This window comes from Bombina bombina, chromosome 3 (genome assembly GCF_027579735.1).
Source record: "Bombina bombina isolate aBomBom1 chromosome 3, aBomBom1.pri, whole genome shotgun sequence".
Classification (NCBI taxonomy): domain Eukaryota; kingdom Metazoa; phylum Chordata; class Amphibia; order Anura; family Bombinatoridae; genus Bombina; species Bombina bombina.
The window spans coordinates 275,702,468-275,729,466 of NC_069501.1; the positions used below are offsets into that span (position 1 = coordinate 275,702,468).

The following is a 26,999-nucleotide window of genomic DNA, read 5'->3' on the forward strand; positions in this document are numbered from 1 at the left end:
ATGCTCTATCTAAATTATGAAAGAAAAATTGTGGATTTCATGTACCTTTAAAACGGTCTGGAAAGTCACACAGCCGCACAAACAGAAGGAGTCGTAGAACATCTCGGGGGGGGGGGCGCAGAGGCACGCGTGGGGGGCAAGACATCCAAAAAAATAAAAAATAAATACAAATAAAAGTTAAAAAAATTGTTGTACTGAAGCTCGGGGCGGCGGGGCCCCCCTGAAGGGGAAACTCCTGGGCCTCGTCGCAATTGCAACCTCTGCATCACTGTTAGTTACGCCCCTGTTCGTATATCTTTTAGAATGAAACTTAATATTTCCCGAAATGTCAGCACCTAGAAGGAATGCTCTGCAAATAATTTTTGGAGCTTGTTTATTTAAAGGGACAGTTTGTTAAAATTAAACTTTCATGATTCCAATAGGTCATGCAATTTTAAACAAATTTCCAATTTACTTTTATAATCAAATTTGCTTTGCTCTCTTGGTATACTTTGTGGAAAGCTAAACCTAGGTAGGTTAATATGCTAATTTCTAAGCTGTTGAACTGCATCTTATCTCAGTTCATTTTGACAATTTTTAACAGTTAGACACTGCAAGCTTGTGTGTGTCATATATTGTGATTACTCCTGTGGGGTTATTTAAGAGCCAGCACTTATTGGCTAAAATGCATGTCAGTCAAAAGAACTGAGATAATGGACAGTGCATAGGCTTAGAAAAGAAGGTAATCACAGAGGTAAAAAGTGTATTAATTATATATAACAGTGTTGGGTATGCAAAACTGGGGAATGGGTAATGAACAATAAAAAAATCTAGAGTAGACTGTAACTTTAAGTAAAGAGCATTTGTGGTATGTGATGCTGCTATGCAACATCCCCCAAATAATTGATTTTGCTTTTTGTAGAAGAATCAGATACGTTCAATAGAAAATGGCAATGTTCATTATAGAGTACAACGTTGCAATAAAGTTGATTTAAAAAAAGGGCGGAGACTTCCGTGTGACAGGTCGCCTGTGGGTCCGGAAGCAGAAGCTTTGAAGAAGGAAGAGGGTGAGCGGCTTGTGGTGCGCATAGCCCTCCGCCTGTCACACCGACACAGGCATGCCCGAGCCCAGGGCCCCGCCATCTGCCGACTGAGAGCGGGAGCCCGGGGACGAGACGAGTTCGGAGGACCCCCGCAGAGGTGACAAAAACAACTGTTGGTGATTATAGGGTGTGGGGAACGACTAAACAGCACTTGGTATCACAGGGGATGTTCATTTCAGGCTGTGCGAAGGGTCTTATCAGATCTTCATGGGTAGGGAGATGACTGACAGTACTAGGGAGCAGAATATATGCCCTACTGTGGCTGTGCAGAATATATGCCCTACTGTGGCTGTGCAGAATATATGCCCTACTGTGGCTGTGCAGAATATATGCCCTACTGTTGCAGCCAGAGTGGCAAATCAGTCTGCATATTCACCATAGTAGTGTGCCAATTATCATCATTATTATCATAACAATGTCAGAAAAGTGTTAGATTAATCAGCCTACAATTGTATCGCTACAGTGTGAGTCTCATCATCTTGCGATTTGATCAGAATAAGAGCATGGGGCTAATTAGCCTGCAGTTTCATCAAAATAGTGTGTGGCTGATCAGCTTTCAGTTTTACTACAATAATGTGACGCTAACCAGCCCGCAGTTTGATCGGAATAATATGGGGGTTAATCAGTGTGCAGTTTTATCAGAATGATGTGGCGCTAATTCTTTTAGTGCTATATAGGAGTGGGACTGGTTAGTCTTCAGACTCTTCACAGTGCCAGAGAAGAGGCGGTTAATCTGTTAGACACTTATTGGTCTGAAGAAAAGGGTCTGTAAACCAGACTGTGGGTATTTAGGCTCCTAAAGGGACAGTAAACACTCTGGGATTGTAATATACAATTTTTATATATGTGTATTTTAATAATGGGTTAACAAAAAATAACACTAAAGCAGCTTTATTGCTGAAACTTATCGCATTAGTATGGTAAATTGTTAGCCGCTAAGCTGCAGAAGTATTATAGGTGTTTTCCTGGTCAGTATTAAAATTACATTATTAGCCCCCTGAATTTTATAGCAATACCAGACTAATTATATAGCATATGAATATCTAATCTGTTGTACTTCCAGTGTCAAGTACTTGAAATGCAATCAAATGCAACAACACCGTTCTATTAAAAGGACATGAAACCCATTTTTTTTTCATGATATAGATAGAGCATGTGATTTTAGACAACTTAACAATGTACTTCTATTACCTAATTTGTTTAGTTGACTTGGTATTCCTTGTTTAAAATGAAACCTAGGTAGGCTCGGAGCTGCTGATTGGTGGCTGCACATATATGCCTCACGTTATTGGCTCACCTGATGTATTAACAAGCTCCCAGTAGCCCCTTTTTTTTTTTTTTTTTTTCAACAATGCAGAGAGAATGAAGAAAATTAGATTATAGAAGTACATTGTAAAGTTGCATATTTAGCCAGAACTGCTTGAAAGTAACTATGTTATTAAAATTATTAGTTACGTTTCTTGATCTAATATATGTATCCAGTTTTCTGCACTCCTTTCCCTTGTGACTGCTGTAATGGGAGTATCACTTCAAGGGATATGAAACCTAATTTTTTTTCTTTCATGATTCAGATGAAGCATGCAATTTTAAACAACTTTCTCATTTACTTCTATTATATTTTTTGTTCTCTTGTTATCTTTTGTTTTAAAGCAGGAAAGTATGCTTAGGAGCCGGCCCATTTATGGAGCACTATTCGGTAGTAATTTTGCTAGAATGTTATCCAGTTGCAAGAGCTAGACGGCAGCACTATTTCCTGCCATGTAGTGCTCCAGATGCCTATCTAGGTGTATCTTCAACACAGAATATCACAGAATAAAAAAATATCACAGAATAAAAAGCATTGGCAAATCCATATGTCTGCTCTTTCTGAACAAAGGGGATCCCAGAGAAGCATTTACAACCATTTGCGCCATAATTGCACAAGCTGTTTGTAAATAATTTCAGTGAGAAACCTAATGTTTGTGGAAAAAGTTAACTACTTTTTTTTTTTTTTTTTTATTTGATCGCATTTGGCGGTGAAATGGTGGCATGAAATATACCAAAATGGGCCTAGATCAATACTTTGGGTTGTCTACGAAAAAATAAATATATATATATATATATATATATATATAATCTCTTGCAAAGAACATGTAAGCATTGGGTATTTCTAAACTCAAGACAAAATTTAGAAACTGTTTAGCATGGGTGTTTTTTGGTGGTTGTAGATGTGTAAGAGATGTTGGGGGTCGAAGTTAGAAATATTTTATAAAAAAGATTATAGTAAATTTTAGGGCTGCAACTAACAATTATTTTCATAATCGATTAATTGGCCGATTTATTTTTTCCATTAATCGGATAAAAATTAAATAAATATTTTTTTTCCTATATTTAAAATAAAATCCACATACTGAGTGTTACAAATATAAACTTCCGACTAATACTTTACATTAATACAACTGTTGGTCCAATTTTTTAAGCAGCAGAACACATTTTTATAATTAAGTCAAACAATACCAAACTGTTTGAAAAGAGGTAGAACTATTAAGAGATAAACTATCACTGTTTAGAACATTCTGTTGTTCACTCTTTCAGAAACTTTGCATTGAAATGCAAAAATGTCAACATGACCACATGCTCCTGGCTGAGGCCTGCTCTCTTTTTTGCAAGCTATTTTGCCTGCAGCAGAGAAGAGGCGCTCAGATTGTGTGGAGGTGCCTGAGATGCATAAGTAGGGTTTTGCCAATTTCACCAAGGTGGGCTTTTTATCTTTGTTAGTTCTCCACCAATGCAAGGGGCCTCTCAACAAAGTAAGCCTGGACTTTATTTTAACTTAAAAATATCTTGAATATCTATCTGAATGCAGTGATAAATAACCATCTATAAGGTTGGGGGAAATATCTAGTGCACTTTTAAAATAACAGATATATACTTACAGATGTTGAATTTGGTACATATTCCAATTAATAAAAAATTGAAAAAAAAAGACAATGCAAAAGGGCTAATGACTATCAGTAACAGGACACAACCGTACACATTTATCTATAGAGTACATATATCAGCAATTGCAAGCTGTAAATTCATATAACAAATGCCATCAATCTAGGGCTAGGCGTAAATAACAAGCTCGGCACTATATCATGCAATGCACAGTCCCAAATCCCCTGACTTTATATAAACGATCCAAATTATGACTCTTATTTTAATTCTGGTTTGCACGTAAGACAGGAGTAGTTGTAAACTTAAAAAGATACTTATAGTGTCCTGAAAAAGTGAAAAGTAAAATGTCTGTAGACATCCATTAGGCTTAGGGCATAACCATAAAACACAATACATTGTGCAGGAGCTTATTGGAGTAAAGCAGCTGGTGCTGTGCACAGATCAACTAATTGCAAACCAACTAATCGATTATGAGATTCGTTGACAACTATTTTCATAATCGATTATTATCGATTATGCCGATTAGTTGTTGCAGCTCTAGTAAATGAATATGATATGATGAAAATGGTATCTTTAGAAAGTCCATTTAATGGCGAGAACAACTGTATATAATGTGTGGGTACAGTAAATGAGTAAGAGGAAAATTACAGCTAAACACAAACACTGCAGAAATGAGGACAAATAGCCCTGGTCCTTAACGGTAAGAAAATTGTAAATTGGTCTGTCATTAAGGGGTTAATTACCTTTTATTTTGTTATTTGAGATAGCTACTTTTGGCTGTACAAAGCACCACCTACACTGAAAATATGAATAACAAATGTATTCTGTGTTGAAAAGCTATGTAAATAGGAGGCAATAGCACTAATTCATCACCCAGTGAGGGGTAGGATATTTTTGTATCTGAAATAGCTGGTTGTGCCCATTCATAATTCGCATTTTAGTACCTACAGTAACTATGTTTAGACATAGATAACATTAGCAGGTCTGCGTTACCTGCAGGCTCAGATAATTTTTATAAGCATGTCCTTGAAAACAACAGGTAATGGTTTTAATGACCAAAACTAGCCATTTAAAATACAACAATAAATACAGAGGAACAATTTCCCATACATTTAACACTCTATAATATGCATAACAAGTAATTTGGAACACATTAAAGGTAACACATTTTATAGTACAGTGTCCCTTTAAGTCAATATTGAACTTTCATGGTTAAGCGAGAGCATGCAAATTTAGAAATCTTTTGTTGAAGAGTAGATCTCAGTAGGCTCATAGGAGCTCAGGAGCGTGCATGTAAATTTGGCACTCTGTGGGAGCAGTCTTTGCAACAAAGTATAAGATTGCTGCAAACAAGGCATGTCATTTTAAAATTTACAAACCTTAGATAACTATTTGTTTAACATCTGCAAATGGATTAAACACACACTTGTTGTGGGTCATTAATTAGAATATATAATGTTTGTATTAGAATGTCGTTTTAATTTGTATAATTGTAATGTGTAAAACACCTACATCTTAAAGTTTTGATCATAATTCTGACTTATTACTAAGTAATCTGAGTGAATGCATTGTTTTTATATACCTGAGCATTGGCTTATCGGCATTTTGTTAATTATACATACTTGTTCTGAATCTGCCAGTGTCTGTGTTTATTGCAAATTCCCTGTCAATATCCTAATTCTACAATTACAAAATGTGTTCAAATTCACACTCCTAAAATACACCCAAAGGAAATTCAAGATCTTAATTTGTGCCAGTGAGATAACAATATAAAGGGCATCAGGTTGAGTCCGTAGCACAGCGTTTGTTTGTACAGTAGTTACATCATTGTGCTATGTCATGCAGTAAGCTTCTCTCCTGGGGAGAGGTTGCCCAGTTTCTGTAATTATACACAAGGCTTAAAAGTATTCTGTATAAACATTATGGTAATTGGTATTTGCAAGCTTTTTACATTCCCCCTGTTGTAATTAAGCAATGATAAGTTAAAATTAAATTAATCAAATATTGCGTAAACAAAATATAGAACCTTTATTGCATATCTAGTTTTTATTTTCTTTTAGTTGGTTTATAAATGATTTTATTTTATTGGTATATGAATTTTTAACATTTTCTGACATGTATTTCAATAAACAAATCCTCTATTCCACACACATCGGTTCCACATATTTCTGTTAATCAAATTGGCAGTTGATTGTAAACCTTATGCATGGCTGCTTTCAAACGTATGATATTTTGATTGACAGAACTATGTAAAGCAGATTGAAGAATGCAAAATTATTCATTTTATGGAGAAAAAGACAAAATAAGGTAACTTTGATTACTCATGTTTTTGTAATTCATAATATATTATCAAATTAATATATTCAATAGGAAGTAGTATTTTGTTAACATGCAAAGAGGTATTGTTCATTTACAATACAAATAGACGTCTCGTGCACATAAGATAATCTATGGTACCATGAATGAATTGGGAGCGTGAAAATTAAAAGCTTGCGTCCTGGATTTAGAATCCAAATGATATGCAAAAAGCTTTAGTGTGAACTCATATGTTGGCCAGATCTCAGCATAAGGATGGGACATGTTGCAGAAAGGTAAAGAATGCGTCCTTGACAAATGTCACGGATATTAAAGGGATATGAAACAGTACTCCTTGAGTAAAAACAAATGTGCTAAATCAATATTTTGTAGGCAGACGTAACATTTTAGAAGCCTGTCAATGTTGGATTATGGCAGAAATTAGAAATCTGTGACACAGCATGGCACATATGGACCAATCAGAAATTTATATTGCTTCATGATTTCACACAGTGTCGTAAACCAAAAACTCTGTAAAATGGCTTAGGTATCAAAGGCGTATGTAAAAATCAGAAAACATTTTAAACACATACGCAGCAATCTCAAGGGCTTACTTACAGCAAAAAGCCTGATCAAACTAAAATATAATTTTACTTATGAAAAAACTACAGCCTATATTTGTTCTGTTGTGCCAGTAACAGCCCTAACAAACTTACATAACTGAGGAGTCAGGTAAAATTTCTTTGACAGACAGAAATATTCTTAGGAGCCCTGGCTCTCAGTTTTTTTTTTACCTCCTTATAAACTAGGGTTGTATTTTAATTTTAACCTTTAATCATGTGTGGAGACCTTTTTTAGCCTTTAGACTTTTTTTATTTGCTTTGTTTATAATGATTTTATATATTAGTCAGGTGTCTTGTTTTTACAGATATGTTTTATACCACCCCTTTACATCAATACTACTAGACGTAACCAGTTTCTGGTTAATTAATAATTTGTCTATATAGAATGGCTGATAATGTTCTCACTCATCTATACTTCTCTTAATAGATATAGCACAGCCATCCTATAACCTTTCATCTGTTCCTTTTTGAGTCACTAAAGCTATCTTTTTTTACATTATTTTGTTATATTTATGCATAAAGTGTTTGCTCTTATCTACAGCTTTGTCCTTTCTCACTTGTAATTTAGCTTTGTAAAGATAAAAAAAACTTATGTGCATTTGCTTTATTAGCTGCCTCTTTGCTACTAGTAGCATTTTATTTTCTTAACAAGATCATAATATATAAGGACTATAAAAGCAGTATTCTCCCCATGATCTTTTTAATGGATGCACAACCCGGTTGATTCTACTTACCACATGGCTAAAATTTTAGCCAAAAATAAGCTGTAGTTATCTAATATTAACATTTTACAGTTTATTGCTTAAATTATTATTAAATAAATTTGTTGAATTATGCAAATAATTTGTGCTTTGGATTGCAGAACATGTTATGATACTAGAAAGTATTACTGTCCCCAGTTACTCTATAATGGCACCTGGCTGACATTTTCTGTGGAGACCACTGAAAGGTATAATCCTGTATTAAAAGCCTCTGCTTTAACTTTTCCAAGGTTAAAGGGATATGAAACTCCAAATTTTTCTTTGATTCAGATAGAGCATGTAGTTTTAAACTACTTTCTAATTTACTTCTATTATACATTTTCTACATTCTCTTGGTATTTTTTGTTGAAAAGCAGTGATGTATGCATTCTTAGGAGTCTGCTCATTTCTGGAGCACTATATGGCAGCAAGAATGTTATCCATTTGCAAGAGCACTTCATGTCAGTACTCCAGATGCCTACCTAGGATTCTCTTCAACAAAGAATAACATAGGAAAGAAGCAAATTTGATAATAGAAATAAATTGGAAACTTTTTAAAAATGGTATGCTCTGTCTGAATCGCAAAAGAACATTTCTGGATTTCATATCCTTTTAACTTGAAAAAGCTTTTTCTTCTCTTAATGAAAAGGTAACTCTCTTGTTTGTCAGAAAGGGCCCATTTCTTTCAGTGTCTCAGCCTTTCATCTCTGCAGCCTGCAGAAGGAATTTGAGTGCTTCCACTTCACAGTTCTATGATTGGCAGCATGCCTGGATCTGACCTGGTCACTCTGTTAATCATTTACTAGGCATCAATACATTTTGTACATTCAGTAAAAGTGTTGAGAGGCAAAACTGCATTTAAGGTTTGCATATGACATTTAAGGGAGTATAATACAATTTGAAACAGCAACTTTTTTTTTTTTTTAAATGAAACCAAAGAAAACCACCATTATATAGTGATTTAAAGTGAATGTAAACTTGTGTTATGGTAAACATAACACATCCTCTGCCGCACCTCCTACTTTCATTAGCATATCAATGACGATCCGGCTTCCTCCAATATTTGCATTGCCCCATGAGCTGACCACCAAAGGGGGCACGCAACGATTGGCGGAAGCTGAAATCGTCATTGATCTGCTAAAGAACCAGGAGCTGTGGGCGGAGGATCAGCGTTATGTTTTCCATAAAGCAATGGTAAGTATTTTAAAAAATAAGTGTCTTTTTGTAAACTTTAATGAAGTAAGTAATGTGTTACATTCACTTTAATGAAATTAAGTAATTTGGCCTATGCATCTTGTGTTATGTTAATTAGTAGCACAGTGTACAAATTCTTTGCTCTAAGCTGTTTTATTTTTTTGTGGGTATTAATTATTCAATTTTTTTTTTTTTCTTGTACTGTGCAACAAACACATTGATTCAGGCTTGGCAAATATTGGGTATCTTGGCTCATAGAAATGAGTCACTGGCACCAGGTTAATTTCACATACGCACTTTCTTAGGTAAAAGAGCAATGTAGCAATAAAGTAGCACAGCACTACTGAACAGTAAGGTGCGCGTGTTGACCAGGGACACTGCCAAGCCCCTACAGCAATCTTCACAATAACAATGTCCACAGCACTTATGTAATCTTATAATTTCTTTATTAAGACATAAAAAACAGCGACATTTCTGAGGTGATCCCTTTAGTCATACTAAGTAAGCATGACTAAGGAGATCACCCCCAAAATGTTGCTGTTTTTTTATTTCTTAATAAAGAAGTTATAAGATTACATAGGTGTTGTGGACATTGTTGTTGGTTAAAAGAGCAATGATCACCGTGAACTCTGGTCCTTAAATGCTGTTTCATCTCCCATCCTTTTGCATTATTCTCCCCTTGTCATTTCTGTCTGGGCCCCCATGTATCCACAAGGTCGCCAGGCTCAGCTTCCCATCCATTTCCTCCATTTGCTCATACACACCCTCTGTGACTGAGGCAGCACAATGTACCCAGATGACAGGACACTGAACCTAGCCCAGGCAAGGGTCAATCAAGTGGTGCACATGCTATGAGTAATTAGGAGGTTGAGGATCGCTGCTGTGAATGTGTTATGGAACAATCCCGGTTATAAATCCCTGCTGCGTATGAGTGTTACTAGTAACCAAGAGGATAAATCCCTGTTTGGAGGGGCTCATGTATGCTATATTTTTAGATATGTATAGTAAAACAAGTACTTCACTGCAACACAGTATAAAATAGACATACTTTAATTGCATACTTTTAAAGGGATACTAAACACAATTTTTTTTCTTTCATGATTCAGATAGAGCAGCAACTTTCTTATTTACTTCTATTATCAATTTCTTTCCAATGGCATGGAGAGTCCATAAATCCATTCTAATTACTAGTGGGAATTCAACTCCTGGCCACCAGGAGGAGACAAAGGACACGCAGCAAAGCTGGTTAAAGGGACAGTAAAGTCAAAATTAAACTTTCATGATTCAGATAGGGCATGCAATTTTAAACATCTTTCCAATTTACTTTTATCATCAAATTTGCTTTGTTCCCTTGGTGGTATTTTTGAAAAGCTAAACTTAGCTAGGCTCAAACTGATTTCTAAACCGTTGAAAACTGCCTCTTAGCTCAGAGCATTTTGAAAGTTTTTCACAGTTAGACGGTGTTAGTTCATGTGTGTCATATAGATTACATTGTGCTCACTCCCGTGAAGTTATTTAGGAGTCTTCACTGATTGACTACACTGCATGTCTGTCAAAAGCACTTAGATAAGGAGGCTGTCTGCAGAGGCTTATATACAAGATAATCACAGAGGTAAAACATATATTAATATAACTGTGTTAGTTATGCAAAAACTGCGAATGGGTAATAAAGGGATTATCTATCTCTTTAAATAAGAAAAATGTTGGTGTAGACTGTCCCTTTTAAGTATCACTCCCACTTCCCATAAACCCCCTGTCATTTTATGCCTTATACATCAGGAGGATGTGCGAAGATGGTGTCTGAAGAAAATGTAATCCTTTAACCTTTTAAAGCCGTTATGCCGTTCTATTCCGTCATAATTAGACTGGGCTTCAAAGACGTTATGACGGAATAGAACGTCATAGCTAACGGCTGTCCTGAAGCCTTCTGTGCTGTCAGGATTTGATCGCGGTCTGGGGGGCGTATATATATTACGAGACAAGAAATAGCAGTGGAAGTTCTGGGAATATCAGGGACCTAGTGCTTCCCTCAGGGTTTGTATTTAGTTTGTATATCCGCTAGTTTGGGTATCTTGCGGCTGAGCAGCTTCCTGGATAATCCAGTGACTATGGGAATTGGTGCTTATTTAGCCTTCGATCGGGTCTGATGTACTTGGTAAGACCCAGGCTTATGGTAGGTGGATTATCCCCTTACGCTCCTATCCTGACCAAACCATTTTTTTCTGTTGGTGCTTTTGTGCTGATGGATATTTCAGGCATTTAAGCCAAAATATATATTTGATGTATATACAGTTGTGTTTATAAGTTTACATACCCTGGCAGAATTTGATTTCTTGGCCATTTTTCAGGGAATATGAATGATAACACAAAAACTTTTCTTTCACTCATGGTTAATGTTTGACTGAAGCCATTTATTATCAATCAACTGTGTTTACTCTTTTTTTTTTTTTTTTTTTTTTTTTTTTTTTTTTAAATCATAATGACAACAGAAACTACCCAAATGACCCTGGTCAAAAGTTTACATACCCCAGTTCTTAATACCGTGTATTGCCCCCTTTAACATTAATGACAGCTTGATGTCTTTTGTGGTATTTGGGGATGAGGCTCTTTATCTTCTCAGATGGTAAAGCTGTCCATTCTTCCTAGCAAAAAGCCTCCAGTTCCTGTAAATTCTTGGTTTGTCTTGCATGAACTGCACGTTTGAGGTCAGGAGACTGAGATGGCCACTCCAGAACCTTCACATTATTCTACTGTAGCCAATGACAGGTCAACTTGGCCTTGTGTTTAGGATCATTGTCATGTTTGAATGTCCAAGTACGTCCCATGAGCAGCTTCCGGGCTGATGAATGCAAATTTTCCTCCAGTATTTTTTGATAACATACTGCATTCATCTTGTCATCAATTCTGACCAAATTTCCTGTGCCTTTTGTAGCTCACACATCCCCCAAAAACATCAGTGATCCACCTCCATGTTTCACAGTAGGAATGGTGTACCTTTCATCATAGGCCTTGTTGACTCCTCTCCAAATATGGCGTTTATGGTTGTGGCCAAAAAGCTCAATTTTGGTCTCATCACTCTAAATGACTTTGTGCCAGAAGGTTTTAGGCTTGTCTCTGTGCTGTTTGGCGTATTGTAAGCGGGATACATTGTGGCATTTGCGTAGTAATGGCTTTCGCCTGGCGACTCGACCATGCAGCCCATCTTTCTTCAAGTGCCTCCTTATTGTGCATCTTGAAACAGCCACACCACATCTTTTTAGAGAGTCCTGCATTTCACCTGAAGTTATTCGTGGGTTTTTCTTTGCATCCCAAACTATTTTCCTGGCAGTTTTGGCTGAAATTTTAGTTGGTCTACCTGACCGTGGTTTGGTTTCAACAGAACCCCTCATTTTCCACTTCTTTATTAGAGTTTGAACACTACTGATTGGCATTCTGAAATCCTTGGATATCTTTTTATATCCCTTTCCTGTTTTTATACAGTTCAGCTACCTTTTCCCGCAGATCCTTTGACAATTCTTTTGCTTTCCCCATGACTCAGAATCCAGAATCGTCAGTGCAGCACTGGATGAAAGATGCAAGGGTCTGTCAGGAGCTAGATGGTAAAACCATAATTTTAACAGGGGTGTGTAGACTTTTTATATTTTATATATATGTGTGTGTATATGTATATATGTGTGTGTGAGAGTGTGTTATATATATATATATATATATATATATATATATATATATATATATATATATATATATATTGTCCAGAAAAACACACTTGCAAGCCTGTTTTTCAAGAAAGTTGTTTAAAATAAAAAAAAAAATGACTTTTGTCAGCTGTAGAAACTTAGATCTCTGAGATAATCTAGTTTTCTTTCTGACTTAGGTAAGAAGCTGGAGGTTAAAATTGTTAATTTAGAGCAATGTCTTGTCTTATTAGACTTGCTGTACTAGCCGCCGGGCATTGTGGCTGAAATCTATGGTCAGCTGAGAAGCCTACCTGTGATTTAGTGGTACAGCCTAGGCTTTTATAGTTCTGCAGTTGCAGATTAAATTTTTTGTTTTCTCCAAATACACGCTTCTAGTGTCTCCTTTTGAGGATGAGACTTTGTTTGGGTCATGCCTTTTCGAGTCCAATCTAAGTTTTCCTCCCAGGGTCAGATTTCTGTTTCTAGAATATCTGCAATCCAAGTAGGAGAGGTATTCCTTGAACTGGATTCAGGGTCTTCATCTCTGGGAGTGACCGTTCCAGTCCCAGTTTGGAAACGGGATATAGGTATTTACCTCATATTTCAGATTCTGTCCTTCAAAGTAGTATCCTTTCTCCTTTGGTTCTAGTGGGCCTGTTCATAACAAACTTAGACCTGAGAGATTTATTGTTTCCTTAATCAGAATCTTCTCTAGTTTTCGCCATTCCCAGTCAGACCTTTAGGTCTTGGGATATTGCAAGTGTGTTTTTCTGGACAATATATAGTTCAGGTATCATCCTGACTTCGAGCTAACTCTCTTTTAAGAGATCTTGTCCAATCTTCTTTTCCGGGGATGGGAAATTAATCTGGAGAAGAGTTCCCTTGTTCTATCCACAAGGGTAATTTATTTGGGACTACCACCACAATACCCTGAATGCACCCAATTTCGTTTGATCTCGGAAGTTATGCAGGGTCTGGTCTGGTCAGTACCTGGATGGGTGACTGCCTGGGAACACCAGGTGTGGTATGCTTGGACCTTATTTGATTATTTATCTAGAAGATGTCTTTCAGAGGTCGAAAAATCGAGGATTTATTCCTTTTCCCCACTCTGCAGTCTTCTGTCCGGCCAACAGTAAGCTCTAGTGGCCGGTGGATAGCTTAGCCTTCTTGCAACCAGGAGGTTGGGAGTTTGGATTTATCTGCAGTTCATATTTCTTCTCTTTTCTGTGACCCTGTGTATGGAGGGAATTGGTCTGATGGTATTCCATGGACATCATTCCTTTTGCTATTTTCCATGACATGGAGAACTTTTGGAATTGTCTTAAAGGATAGATTTAGATCAGATGACAAGAGACTTTCTTCTGTAGTAATTTTTCAGTAGTATCTGTCTCCGGGCGCGTGCTTCTGGAGATATTCCTGGGTGATGTGACCATGGATGCCAAGTTGTCTGGGTCTTGTTTAAGGATTATGGACTCAGAAGTGTCTGCTCTCCTCTTTAAATATCTTGGAGTTGAGAGCAATTCGCAATGCTCTGATGACTTGACCTCAGTCGTCCCTAGCTTGGTTCCAGTCGGACAATATCACCTCAAGGGTTTATATCAACTATTAGGGAGGAACTAGGGGTTCCTTAGCCATGTAAGAGGTGACTTGGATTGTTCAGTGGGAGGAAGCTCACATTTGCTGTCTGTCATCCACTTTCCAGGGGTGGACAATTGGGAGTCGGACTTTTAAACAGACTGATAATTCATCCCGGGAAGTGAGCATTTCCATCCGGAAGTGTTCTCTAGGTAGACACTCACATGGGGGTTCTCCAGGAGTTGGCTTATGTGGGCATTAAGACAGAACGCCGAGTTTCGAAGGTACGGTTTAGGATCATGTGATAAGCAGACCGTCGTGATAGATGTTCTGACGTTTTTCTTGTTTTTCAGTATTGCATACATTTTTCCTCCTGTTTGTTCTCTTTCCACAAGTCATTACGCATATTTTCAGGTGAGAGCGGCGGTGATTTTATTAGCCCTTGCGTGGCCTTGCAGGATCTGGTATGCAGACCTAGTAGAAATATCGTCTCTCCACCTTGGAGACTACCTCTAAAGAAAGGACTTCTGATTCTTGGTCTTTTCCTTCATCTAAATCTCTGAAGCTGACTGCTTGAAGATTGGACGCTTAGTTTTGTCTAAGCAGGGGTTTTTCTGAATTTTTTTATCCTTTCTCCAGGGTGGTCTGGAGAAGGGTTTGTCAGTCAGTACCCTGAAGGGTCAGTTTTCTGCATTGTCTTTTTTTGCTACATAAGCATCTGGTGGACGTGCCAGATGTGCAATCTTTTTGTCAGGCACTGGTCTACATCAGGCCTGTGTTTGTCGGTTGCTCCCTCTTAGGGTTTTACCCTTGTTCTTAAAGTTTTGCAGTAGGCTCTGTTTGAGCTTTTACTTTCCATACATATTAAGTTGTTATCTTGGAAGGTTTTGTTTCTCATTGCTATCTTTTCTGCTTGGAGAGTCTCGGAGCTCTGTTTTACAGTGTGATTCGCATTATCTTATCTTTCATGAAGTTAAGGCGGTTATTTGTACTAGTTAGGTTTTCTTCCTAAGTGGTTTTGGATAGATATATTAATCAGAAAATGTGTTGTTCCTTCTGTGTTATCTTTCTTCTCATAAGGAACGTTTGTTGCACAACTTTGATGTTGTGCGTGCTTTTATTTTCTATCTACAGGCGACCTAAGGCTTGTCGCCAGTTTGCTGTTTCTTTCTCTGGGAAACAAAAAGGTCAGAAAGCTTCAGCTACTTCTTTTTCTCTTTGCTTGAGTAGTATAATGCATTTGGTTTATGAGACTGCTGGACAGCAGCCTCCTGAGAGAATTTCAGCTCATTTTACTAGGGCTGTCCCTTCTTCTTGGGCTTTCAAGAAGGAAGTTTCTGTAGAACAGATTTGCAAGGCTGCAACTTGGTCCTCTGCATACTTTTTCCAAATTTGATATTTTTGTGTTAGCGGAGGCTTCTTTTGGGAGACAGGTTCTTTGTGCAGTGTTGCCTTCTGTTTAGGTTACCTGTCTTGTCCCTCCCTAATCATGTGTCCTCTAGCTTGGGTATTGGTTCCCACTAGTAATTGATGATTCTGTGGACTCACCATATCTTAAGAAAGAAAACATAATTTATGCTTACCTGATAAATGTATTTATTTCCGGATATGGTGAGTCCACTGCCCACTCTTTATTTTAAGACAGTTATTTTTAACTAAAACCTCAGGCGCCTCTACACCTTTTGTGTTATCTTTTTTTTCCATTTTCCCTTCGGCTGAATGACTGGAGGTTATGGGTAACGGAAGTGACATATATAGCAGCTTTGCTGTGGTGCTCTTTGCCGCCTCCTGCTGGCCAGGTGTGATATTCCCACTAGTAATTGATGATCCTGTGGACTCACCATATCCGGAAATAAATAAATTTATCAGGTAAGCATAAATTATGTTTTTCATACGGATAAGGCGGTCCTTCGTACTAAGATGGGATTTCTTCCTAAGGTAGTGTTAAACCGCAATATCAATCAGGAAATTGTTGTTCCTTCGTTCTGTCCTATTCTTTCTTTTCAGAAGGAACGTCTGTTGAAAACCTGGATGTTGTGCATGCTCTGAAGTTCAATCTGCAGGCAACTAGAGATTTTCGTCAGTCTACTGCCCTTTTAATTGTATTCTCTAGTAAGCGTAAGGACCAAATGGTCACTTCTACTCTCTTTTTGGTTGAGAAGTGTTATTTGGTTTGCTTATGAGACAGCTGGACAACAGTCTCCTGAGAGAATTACGGCTCATTCCTCTTGGGCTGTCTCTTCTTCTTGGGCCTTTTATAATGAAACTTCTGTACAACAGATCTGCAAGGTGGCCTCTTGGTCCTTGTTGCATACTTTTTCCAAATTTTTACAGATTTGATGTTATTGACTCAGCTGAGGTTTTTTTGGGAGGAAGGTTCTTCAAGCGGTGATGCCTTCAGTTTAGATTTGCCTGTCTTGTTCTCCCTCCCTTCCATTCTGTGTCCTCTAGTTTGGGTATTAGTTCCCACTAGTAATTAGAATGGATTTGTGAACTCTCCATGCCATTGGAAAGAAAACAAAATGTATGCTTACCTGATAAATTATTTTCTTTCCTGGCATGGAGAGTCCATGACCCGTCCTTAATTTAATCTTAAAACGGCTTTTGTCATTTTCTATACTACAGGCACCGCTATAACCTGTGTCATCTTTTCTTTCCGTATTTTTTCGGCTGAATGACTGGGGATTTATGGGAAGTGGGAGTGATACTTACAGCTTTGCTGGGTGTTTTTTGCTTCCTCCTGGTGGCCAGGAGTTGAATTCCCACTAATAATTAGAATGGATTCATGGACTCTCCATGCCAGGAAAGAAAATAATTTATCAGGTAAGCATTAATTTAGTTTTTTTTTCGTTCTCTTGCTATATTTATTTAAAAAGCAGATATGTAAAGCTAAGGAGCCGACCCATTTTAGGTTCAGCACCCTGGATAGCGCTTGCTTATTGGTGGCTACATTTATCCACCAATAAGCAAGTGTAACCCAGTTACTGAACCAAAAATGGTCCGGCTCCTGAGCTTTACATAACTGCTTTTTAAAAAAAAGAATGAAGAGAATGAAGGCACATTGATAATAGGAGTAAATTAGAAAGTTGCTTGAAATTTCTGCTCTATCTGAATCATGAAAGAAAACGATTGGTTTAGTATCCCTTTAATGTAAAGTATTGTTCTTTTGAAGTCAAAATGTATATAAACATACATTTTATAGCATTTTCAATTTTACTAATCAAATCTCAAAGGGACGAAAATTCCAAATTGCCCTTGCATGAAAACCTTAAAACCTGTTCAGTGCCTTATCTGTTTTACCATGGAGGTAGCAGATTCACTATTGAGAAAGGTTTAGTTTTCAGTTTCTTGGATCTATCACATTGTTCTCCCCAAGACCTACTTAATAGGCACATCACCAAGCTGATTTTACTGATCACCTGGCTAAAATTAGCTAATGTTACATGTTTTGTTGCCAAATTTATCATGAAATTTATTTTTTTATCAAATTTGCTTTGTTCTTTTGAATTTCTTTATTGAAGGGTAAACCTAGGTAGGATGATGTGCATGCCATATCTGAATAAAAAAAAAAGATTAGTTTTGTCTTTACTGTCCCTTTAAGTAACATTTACAAATAAGAGAAAATGCTATAATATTGCAAAGCATTAAACTACCCCCACCAGGCTAATTCATAGTGCAAAGATTTCTGTGAAGAACACTGTTTAAATTATCATAAATATCTTGCGCTCAATGTGCTAAGCAGCTCTTTGAGCCCTTGCAAGCTTTCTGCGATGTAAGAAGCAGAGGTCTGGTTACCCTCTCTGGTGATTGACAGGCCCTTCACTTGCACGATTGGTTGCAGCATTACACACTTAAGTGAATGTGTCATGTACATCTGGGAACCTTGCCCGTAGTGGCTGAATATATGGAGCCCTTTGTCTTTGTATTTTCACTTCTCCCATTAACCCTTTAACGACCAGCGTCATACCCTGTACGACACTGGTCGTTATGCTTTTAAGTCCTGGGCTTCTCTCTGCAGTGATCTAGCTCAAGATTGCGCTATTTTTGCATACCCCACGAGTGGGGCACTGCAGAAATAGATTTGCAGAGTTACTGATGCAGAGAGGGCCACTTTGTGGCCCTCTCTGCACCGGACAGCGAAGGTGCAGTTCGTTGGTGGGTGGGAGCAATAGTAGGGAGGCGGGTGGGCGGCCCATCGCCGGTGCGACATCCAGATCCTGTCCGTGATCGTGCATGGGGGCGTGGAGCGTGCGTGCGCACGGTCATCGGCACTTCAGTTTAATCTGCCGGGAGAGGGAGGGGGAAAATTTTTTGGTAAGGGATCTGGGATGGGGAGGGGGGTAGGGTATTGAGGGGGGGAAAGCTACACTACAGAAAATAGGTTATTTTTTTTTAATATATTTTTTACAAAAAAAGTGCAAATTTGCTGTTTGGGGGGATCAAGGAGGTTGGGGGGGGGGGTAATGGGGGATCCTTCACTTCATATAAAATATATTAAAAAAAATAAAAAAAACACCTTTTTATTACCATCTAAAGGGGAGGAGAGTCCACGGCTTCATTCATTACTAGTGGGAATTAAGAACCTGGCCACCAGGAGGAGGCAAAGACACCCCAGCCAAAGGCTTAAATGCCTCCCCCACTTCCCTCATCCCCCAGTCATTCTTTGCCTTTCATCACAGGAGGATGGCAGAGGAGTGCCGGAGTTTCTGAGTAGTCTCTTATGGAGGGTAGTACTCTTCGGTCTGGAGATGCAGGGAGAGTCTTTCTGCAAAACTATCCCGACTTATATTAACAGCTCCATAAGTAACAAGCGTTGACGAGTTTCACTGCCTGCTTTCTTCACTCAAGTCCATGCCAGGAGCGAGGCTACTAACCTGTCACACTTGAAGGCCCGTGTTCCTGTTCCACAGCATAGATTCTGGTAAGATTGTTTCATTTTTTATTAATAATAACATAGAAGACATTTTATCTTTACAGAATCAATGGTTAATATTGCTGGAAGGGGGATTATTGAACAGGGGGGGGGGGTTATACATGATATTGTTTATTGTGTTATGTGCGAGATGAGGCTCTGGCAATGTGTGGAACTTTCAGGTTACTTGCGGAAGCTTGCGCGGCCATTTTTTGGCACGCTTTTCCTTAGTGCAGGAGCGCTCCTGCCAGGCATTCCATGTGACTGGGTATGGCTATCTATCCTTCCTGTTGATCTGTGGCGCAGGAGACGTAGCCGTTTCTGTAGTCCGGGTCCTAGGAGGTGGTGAATGCCCCAGCCATTGGTGGTATAAAGGTGCCTTTTTAATAAATAAAGTTAGTCTAACCAAGCGCGCAAGCGATGGAGGACTCTATTAAGGAAGGAGAGCCTTCCAACGTGTCAAAGTCTCATTCCTGTGTTTATTGTGAGGATGTTCTGGTAGCTCAGCCTGCTCAACTATGTTCCACATGCCCTGATAAAACATAATTTATGCTTACCTGATAAATTTATTTCTCTTGTAGTGTGTTCAGTCCACGGGTCATCCATTACTTATGGGATATATTCTCCTTCCCAACAGGAAGTTGCAAGAGGATCACCCAAGCAGAGCTGCTATATAGCTCCTCCCCTCACATGTCATATCCAGTCATTCGACCGAAACAAGACGAGAAAGGAGAAACTATAGGGTGCAGTGGTGACTGGAGTTATAATTTAAAATTTAGAACCTGCCTCAAAAAGACAGGGCGGGCCGTGGACTGAACACACTACAAGAGAAATAAATTTATCAGGTAAGCATAAATTATGTTTTCTCTTGTTAAGTGTGTTCAGTCCACGGGTCATCCATTACTTATGGGATACCAATACCAAAGCTAAGTACACGGATGATGGGAGGGACAAGGCAGGAACATTAAACAGAAGGAACCACTGCCTGAAGAACCTTTCTCCCAAAACCAGCCTCCGAAGAAGCAAAGGTGTCAAATTTGTAAAATTTGGAAAAAGTATGAAGTGAAGACCAAGTTGCAGCCTTGCAAATCTGTTCAACAGAGGCCTCATTCTTAAAGGCCCAGGTGGAAGCCACAGCTCTAGTGGAATGAGCTGTAATTCTTTCAGGAGGCTGCTGTCCAGCAGTCTCATAGGCTAAACGTATTATGCTACGAAGCCAAAAAGAGAGAGGTAGCCAAAGCCTTTTGACCTCTCCTCTGTCCAGAGTAAACGACAAACAGAGAAGAAGTTTGTCGAAAATCTTTAGTTGCCTGTAAGTAGAACTTTAGAGCACGGACCACGTCTAGATTATGCAAAAGACGTTCCTTCTTTGAAGAAGGATTAGGACATAATGAGGGAACAACAATCTCTTGATTGATATTCCTGTTAGAAACAACCTTAGGTAAAAACCCAGGTTTAGTACGCAGGACTACCTTGTCTGAATGAAAGATCAGATAAGGAGAATCACAATGTAAGGCAGATAACTCAGACTCTTCGAGCTGAGGAAATAGCCATCAAAAACAAAACTTTCCAAGAAATAAGCTTAATATCAATGGAATGAAGGGGTTCAAACGGAACACCCTGAAGAACTTTAAGAACCAAGTTTAAGCTCCACGGAGGAGCAACAGCTTTAAACACAGGCTTAATCCTAGCCAAAGCCTGACAAAAAGCCTGGACGTCTGGATTCTCTGCCAGACGTTTGTGTAAAAGAATAGACAGAGCGGAAATCTGTCCCTTTAGCGAACTAGCCGATAAACCCTTTTCTAAACCCTCTTGTAGAAAAGCCAATATCCTAGGAATCCTAACCTTACTCCATGAGTAACTCTTGGATTCACACCAATATAAATATTTACGCCATATCTTATGGTAAATTTTTCTGGTCACAGGTTTCCGAGCCTGTATTAATGTATCAATAACCGAATCCGAAAACCCACGCTTTGATAGAATCAAGCGTTCAATTTCCAGGCAGTCAGCCTCAGAGAAATTTTAGGTTTGGATGGTTGAAAGGACCCTGAATTAGAAGGTCCTGCCTCAGAGGTAGAGACCATGGTGGATAGGACGACATGTCCACTAGGTCTGCATACCAGGTCCTGCGTGGCCACGCAGGCGCTATCAGAATCACCGATGCCCTCTCCTGTTTGATCCTGGCAATCAGTCGAGGTAGCAACGGAAATGGTGGAAACACATAAGCTATGTTGAAAACCCAAAGAGCTGCTAATGCATCTACTAGCACCGCTCCCGGGTCCCTGGACCTAGATCCGTAAAAAGGAAGCTTCGCGTTCTGGCGAGATGCCATGAGATCCAGATCCGGTTTGCCCCAACGACGAATCAGTTGAGCAAATACCTCCGGGTGAAGTTCCCACTCTCCCGGATGAAAAGTCTGGCGACTTAGGAAATCCGCCTCCCAGTTCTCCACGCCTGGGATGTAGATCGCTGACAGGTGGCAAGAGTGAAACTCTGCCCAGCGAATTATCTTCGAGACTTCCAACATCGCTAGGGAACTCCTGGTTCCCCCTTGATGATTGATGTAAGCCACAGTCGTGATGTTGTCCGACTGAAATCTGATGAACCTCAGTTCTGCTAACTGAGGCCAAGCTAGAAGAGCATTGAATATTGCTCTTAATTCTAGAATGTTTATTGGAAGGAGTTTCTCCTCCTGAGTCCACGATCCCTGAGCCTTCAGGGAATTCCAGACTGCTCCCCAGCCTAGAAGGCTGGCATCCGTTGTTACAATCGTCCAATCTGGTCTGCGAAAGGTCATTCCTTTGGACAGATGAACCGGTGACAACCACCAGAGAAGAGAATCTCTGGTCTCCTGGTCCAGATTTAGCAAAGGGGACAGATCTGAGTAATCCCCGTTCCATTGACTTAGCATGCATAGTTGCAGCGGTCTGAGATGCAGGCGCGCAAATGGCACTATGTCCATTGCCGCGACCATTAAGCCGATTACCTCCATGCACTGAGCTACTGATGGGCTTGGAATGGAATGAAGGACACGGCAAGCATTGAGAATCTTTAATAACCTGGACTCCGTCAGGTAAATCTTCATCTCTACAGAATCTATATGAGTCCCTAGAAAAGGAACCCTTGTGAGTGGTAACAGAGAACTCTTTTCCACGTTCACTTTCCACCCATGCGACCTCAGAAATGCTAGAACTATCTCTGTATGAGACTTTGCATTCTGAAAACTTGACGCTTGTATCAGAATGTCATCTAGGTACGGAGCCACCGCTATGCCTCGTGGTCTTAGTACCGCCAGAAGTGAGCCCAGAACCTTCGTAAAAATTCTCGGGGCCGTAGCTAACCCGAAGGGAAGAGCTACAAACTGGTAATGCCTGTCTAGAAAGGCAAACCTTAGGTACCGATAATGATCTTTGTGAATCAGTATGTGAAGGTAAGCATCCTTTAAGTCCACTGTGGTCATATATTGACCCTCTTGGATCATGGGTAGGATGGTTCGAATGGTTTCCATCTTGAACGATGGGACCCTTAGGAATTTGTTTAAGATCTTTAAGTCCAAGATTGGTCTGAAGGTTCCCTCTTTTTTGGGAACCACAAATAGATTTGAGTAAAATCCTTGTCCCTGTTCCGTTCGCGGAACTGAGTGGATCACTCCCATGACTAAGAGGTCTTGTACACATTGTAGAAATGCCTCTTTCTTTACTAGGTTTGTTGATAACCTCGACAGATGGAACCTCCCTTGTGGAGGAGAGGTTTTGAAATCCAGAAGGTATCCCTGAGATATAATCTTCAACGTCCAGGGATCCTTCACATCTCTTGCCGAAGCCTGGGCGAAGAGAGAAAGTCTGCCCCCCACTAGATCAGTCTCCGGATAGGGGGCCCTGTCTTCATGCTGTCTTAGGGGCGGGAGTAGGCTTTCTGGCCTGCTTGCCATTGTTCCATGACTGGTTGCCTTTCCAACCCTGTCTGTAACGAGCAGTAGTTCCTTCCTGTTTTGGAGCGGAGGAAGTTGATGCTGCTCCTGCCTTGAAGTTACGAAAGGCACGAAAATTAGACTGTTTGGCCTTTGGTTTGGCCCTGTCCTGAGGAAGGGCGTGGCCCTTACCTCCCGTAATGTCGGCAATAATTTCCTTCAAGCCGGGCCCGAATAAGGTCTGCCCTTTGAAAGGAATGTTAAGTAGTTTAGATTTGGAAGTTACATCCGCTGACCAGGATTTAAGCCAGAGCGCCCTGCGCGCCTGAATGGCGAATCCGGAATTTTTAGCCGTAAGTTTGGTTAAATGCACTACGGCATCTGAAACAAACGCATTAGCCTGTTTAAGGGTTCTAACTTTGCTCAAAGCCTCATCCAATGGTGCTGTGCGAATCGCCTCTTCCAGAGACTCAAACCAGAATGCCGCTGCAGCCGTGACAGACGCAATGCATGCAAGAGGCTGCAATATAAAACCTTGTTGAACAAACATTTTCTTAAGATAACCCTCTAATTTTTTATCCATTGGATCTGAGAAAGCACAGCTATCCTCCACCGGGATAGTGGTACGTTTGGCTAAAGTAGAAACTGCTCCCTCCACCTTAGGGACCGTCTGCCATAAGTCTCGTGTGGTGGCGTCTATAGGAAACATTTTTCTAAATATCGGAGGAGGGGAAAAAGGCACACCGGGTCTATCCCACTCCTTACTAATAATTTCTGTAAGTCTTTTTGGTATAGGAAAGCCGTCAGTACACACCGGTACCGCATAGTATCTATCCAACCTACACATTTTCTCTGGGATTGCCACCGTGTCGCAATCATTCAGAGCCGCTAACACCTCCCCTAGTAACACACGGAGGTTCTCAAGCTTAAATTTGAAATTTCTGAATCCGGTCTCCCCGGATCAGAACCGTCACCGACAGAATGAAGCTCACCGTCCTCATGTTCTGCAAATTGTGACGCAGTATCAGACATGGCTCTCGTGTCATCAGCGCGCTCTGTCCTTAACCCAGAGCTATCGCGCTTGCCTCTTAATTCGGGCATATTATATAATACTTCTTTCATAACATTAGCCATATCATGTAAAGTGATTTGTAAGGGCCTAGATGTACTTGGCGTCTCAATCTTACGCATCTCCCGAGCGGGAGACGCAGGTACTGACACGTGAGGAGAGTTAGGCGGCATAACTTCCCCCTCGTTGTCTGGTGATAGTTTCTCTATCGGTACAGATTGACTTTTATTCAAAGCAATATCAATACAATTGGTACACATCGTTCTATTGGGCTCCACATTGGCTTTTGAACATGATGAACAAACAGTTTCCTCTGAATCAGACATGTTTAAACAGACTTAGCAATGAAACTAGCAAGCTTGGAAATCACTTTCAATAAGTTTACAAGCAATATAAAAAACGCTGCAGCGCTTTTAAAAAATACAGATATAGTTAAACAATTCTTAACAAGAAGTGTATTATTAGCAGAGAATTGCACCCATTAGCAAAAGGATGATTAACCCCTCAATACCCAAAACGGATATCAATTAAGATTTAACGCTTTTAATCACAGTCAAACACACTGTCACAGATCTGCTGTGACTGATTACCTCCCTCAAAAATGAATTTTGCAGACCCCTGAGCTCTCTAGAGACGTCCCGGATCAAGGAGGAAGAAGCAGGAAGACTTGCTAGAATTTTAACTGCGCAACAAGGCGCTAAAACAAGATCCCTCCCACTCCTATTACAACAGTGGGAGCCCTGATATAACTGTTTCTATGCAGAAAAAATATGTTGGCCATGTGGAAAAAAATCATGCCCAAAGAGATTTATCACCAAAGTACCTCACAAAAACGAATAACATGCCAGTAAACGTTTTTTTAAAACAACATTTTACAATGTCATGCAAAGTTATCACTAAGCCTGCTACCAGTCGCTACCACTGCAGATAAGGCTAAAGTATTATTTCAGTTTTAACAGTATTTTCTCAGTCAAATTCTAGTCCCTAGAAAATAACTCGACTGCGCATACATTTATCAGCCTGATACCAGTCGCTACTACTGCATTTAAGGCTGTACTTACATCATACGGGTAACAGCAGTGTTTTCTTAGTCAATTCCATTCCCAGAAAATAATGTACTGCACATACCTCATTTGCGGAGGACCCCGCATGCTATTCCCATTTTCTGAAGTTACCCCACTCCTCAGAATGTCGAGAACAGCCAGTGGATCTTAGTTACGCCTGCTAAGATCATAGAAAAAACGCAGGCAGTTTCTTCTTCCAAATACTGCCTGAGATAGAAAAACAGCACACTCCGGTGCCATTTAAAATAACAAACTTTTGATTGAAGAATAGTTAAGTAAAAACTCCAGCTCCTCTTGCGACCTCCTTCTTTGTTGAGGGTTGCAAGAGAATGACTGGATATGACATGTGAGGGGAGGAGCTATATAGCAGCTCTGCTTGGGTGATCCTCTTGCAACTTCCTGTTGGGAAGGAGAATATATCCCATAAGTAATGGATGACCCGTGGACTGAACACACTTAACAAGAGAAAGTTACAATATCTAAATGTAAACGGATGTCTAGTACTACTGAGCCAACCACCTCTGAGGGTTCTTTGTCCCGGTAGGTGTGTTCCCTACATTCATCTCCGATTGCACATGCGGTGCCCCGGGGTCCAACCGTTACTCCTTTGGGAGAGATTCATTGGCCGTCAGACTTTGCGGACCAACTGGAATCGGCAGTTTCAAAAGTGATCCATGCCTTACTGCATTCTGCTTTGCGCAAGTGTAGGGTTTATCATAGCGGCCCGGCCCAGGGTTTGTCCTCGCCGATGGAAGATCCAGAGGCTCTAGACGAGGACGAGGCCCACTCCGATTCTTCGGAGGAGGCTCCTTCTGGGTCATCTAAACCTCCGGCGGTGGAGGAGCCTGGTTATAGGTTTAGGATGGAGAATTTGTGCTTTCTGCTACGGCAGGTACTTGCTACTCTGGAGGTTTCGGAACCTGCGATTCCTAAGCTTGACGAGGTATACGAGGACAGGGTAGTACCTCAGTTTTTTTCCGGTTCCCGTTAAAATGGCTAATATTAAGAACGAATGGGAGCGATTAGGTGGTTCTTTCTTCCTTCCTTCCTTCTTTCTTTTTCCTCCTTCCTTCTTTCTTCTTCCTCCGGACTCTCAGCTTGAGCTGTGGGGGACCATCCCTAAGGTGGATGAGGCTATCGCTACGCTCGCGAAGCGGACAACCATTCCCCTCAAGGATAGTTCGTCGTTTAAAGAGCCCATGGATAAAAAGCTGGAAAACACTTTGAGAAAGATGTTTTAGCACACAGGGTTTGTTTTTCAGCCAGCAGCGGCGGTCGCTGGAGCTGTGACATATTGGTGTGAATCCCTGTGTGAAATGGTCAAGGGGGACACCTCCATCAACGAGATACAGGAGAAGATTAAGGCGCTGAAGATCACCAATTCTTTCATCTGTGATGCAAATATGCTAATTATTCGCCTGAATGCTAAGGTGTCAGGTTTTTTTTTTTTTTAAATATCTTTATTTTTGATTGGCACCACAGAAGTAAAAAAAAAAAGACATACCATTCAGGGTACATTTTGTTTCATTGGCATACACTGTTTATAAGTTACAAAAGTGCTGTGAGACATGACTGAACCTACGTTCCCAGGTATTGACTCATACCCAAGGATACTCAAGTTGGGTCCTGCGATGCAGAAATTATTTTTAAATATGCATTAAAACAAACTAAAGAAAACAAAATTAAATTAAAACAAACTCACAATGCGTCGCTCTCCATTCGGTGCCCCTCCTGTTGTCTCTCCCCGAGGTTTTAACCTAATCATACAGCTCCTCACCTCGCATTAAGAACATAAGCTGTGTCTTTAAAGGGTGCAATTATGATACGTCTCGTGTCACTGGGCAAGTGGTGAAGGTAGGGTTCCCATTTAGTCATGAAAGATTCAACTCTTTTTAAAATGTCACCTAGCACATCAGATTGTTCAATGAATAACTGC

The 26,999-nt window shown here is 39.9% G+C and overlaps 1 protein-coding gene and 1 pseudogene across 1 annotated transcript in view; both read left to right on the top strand.

Annotated features, from left to right (window-relative positions):
* The first annotated feature begins 1,017 nt into the window (after positions 1–1,017).
* TMEM248 (transmembrane protein 248) overlaps positions 1,018–26,999 on the top strand; it is a 139,046-nt gene continuing 113,064 nt past the window's right edge. Inside the window, exon 1 of the mRNA XM_053706300.1 lies at positions 1,018–1,179. The gene's annotated coding sequence lies outside the window, so the exon portion shown is untranslated. The remainder of the gene's footprint in view (positions 1,180–26,999) is intronic.
* LOC128654876 (uncharacterized) lies at positions 13,443–13,561 on the top strand (annotated as a pseudogene).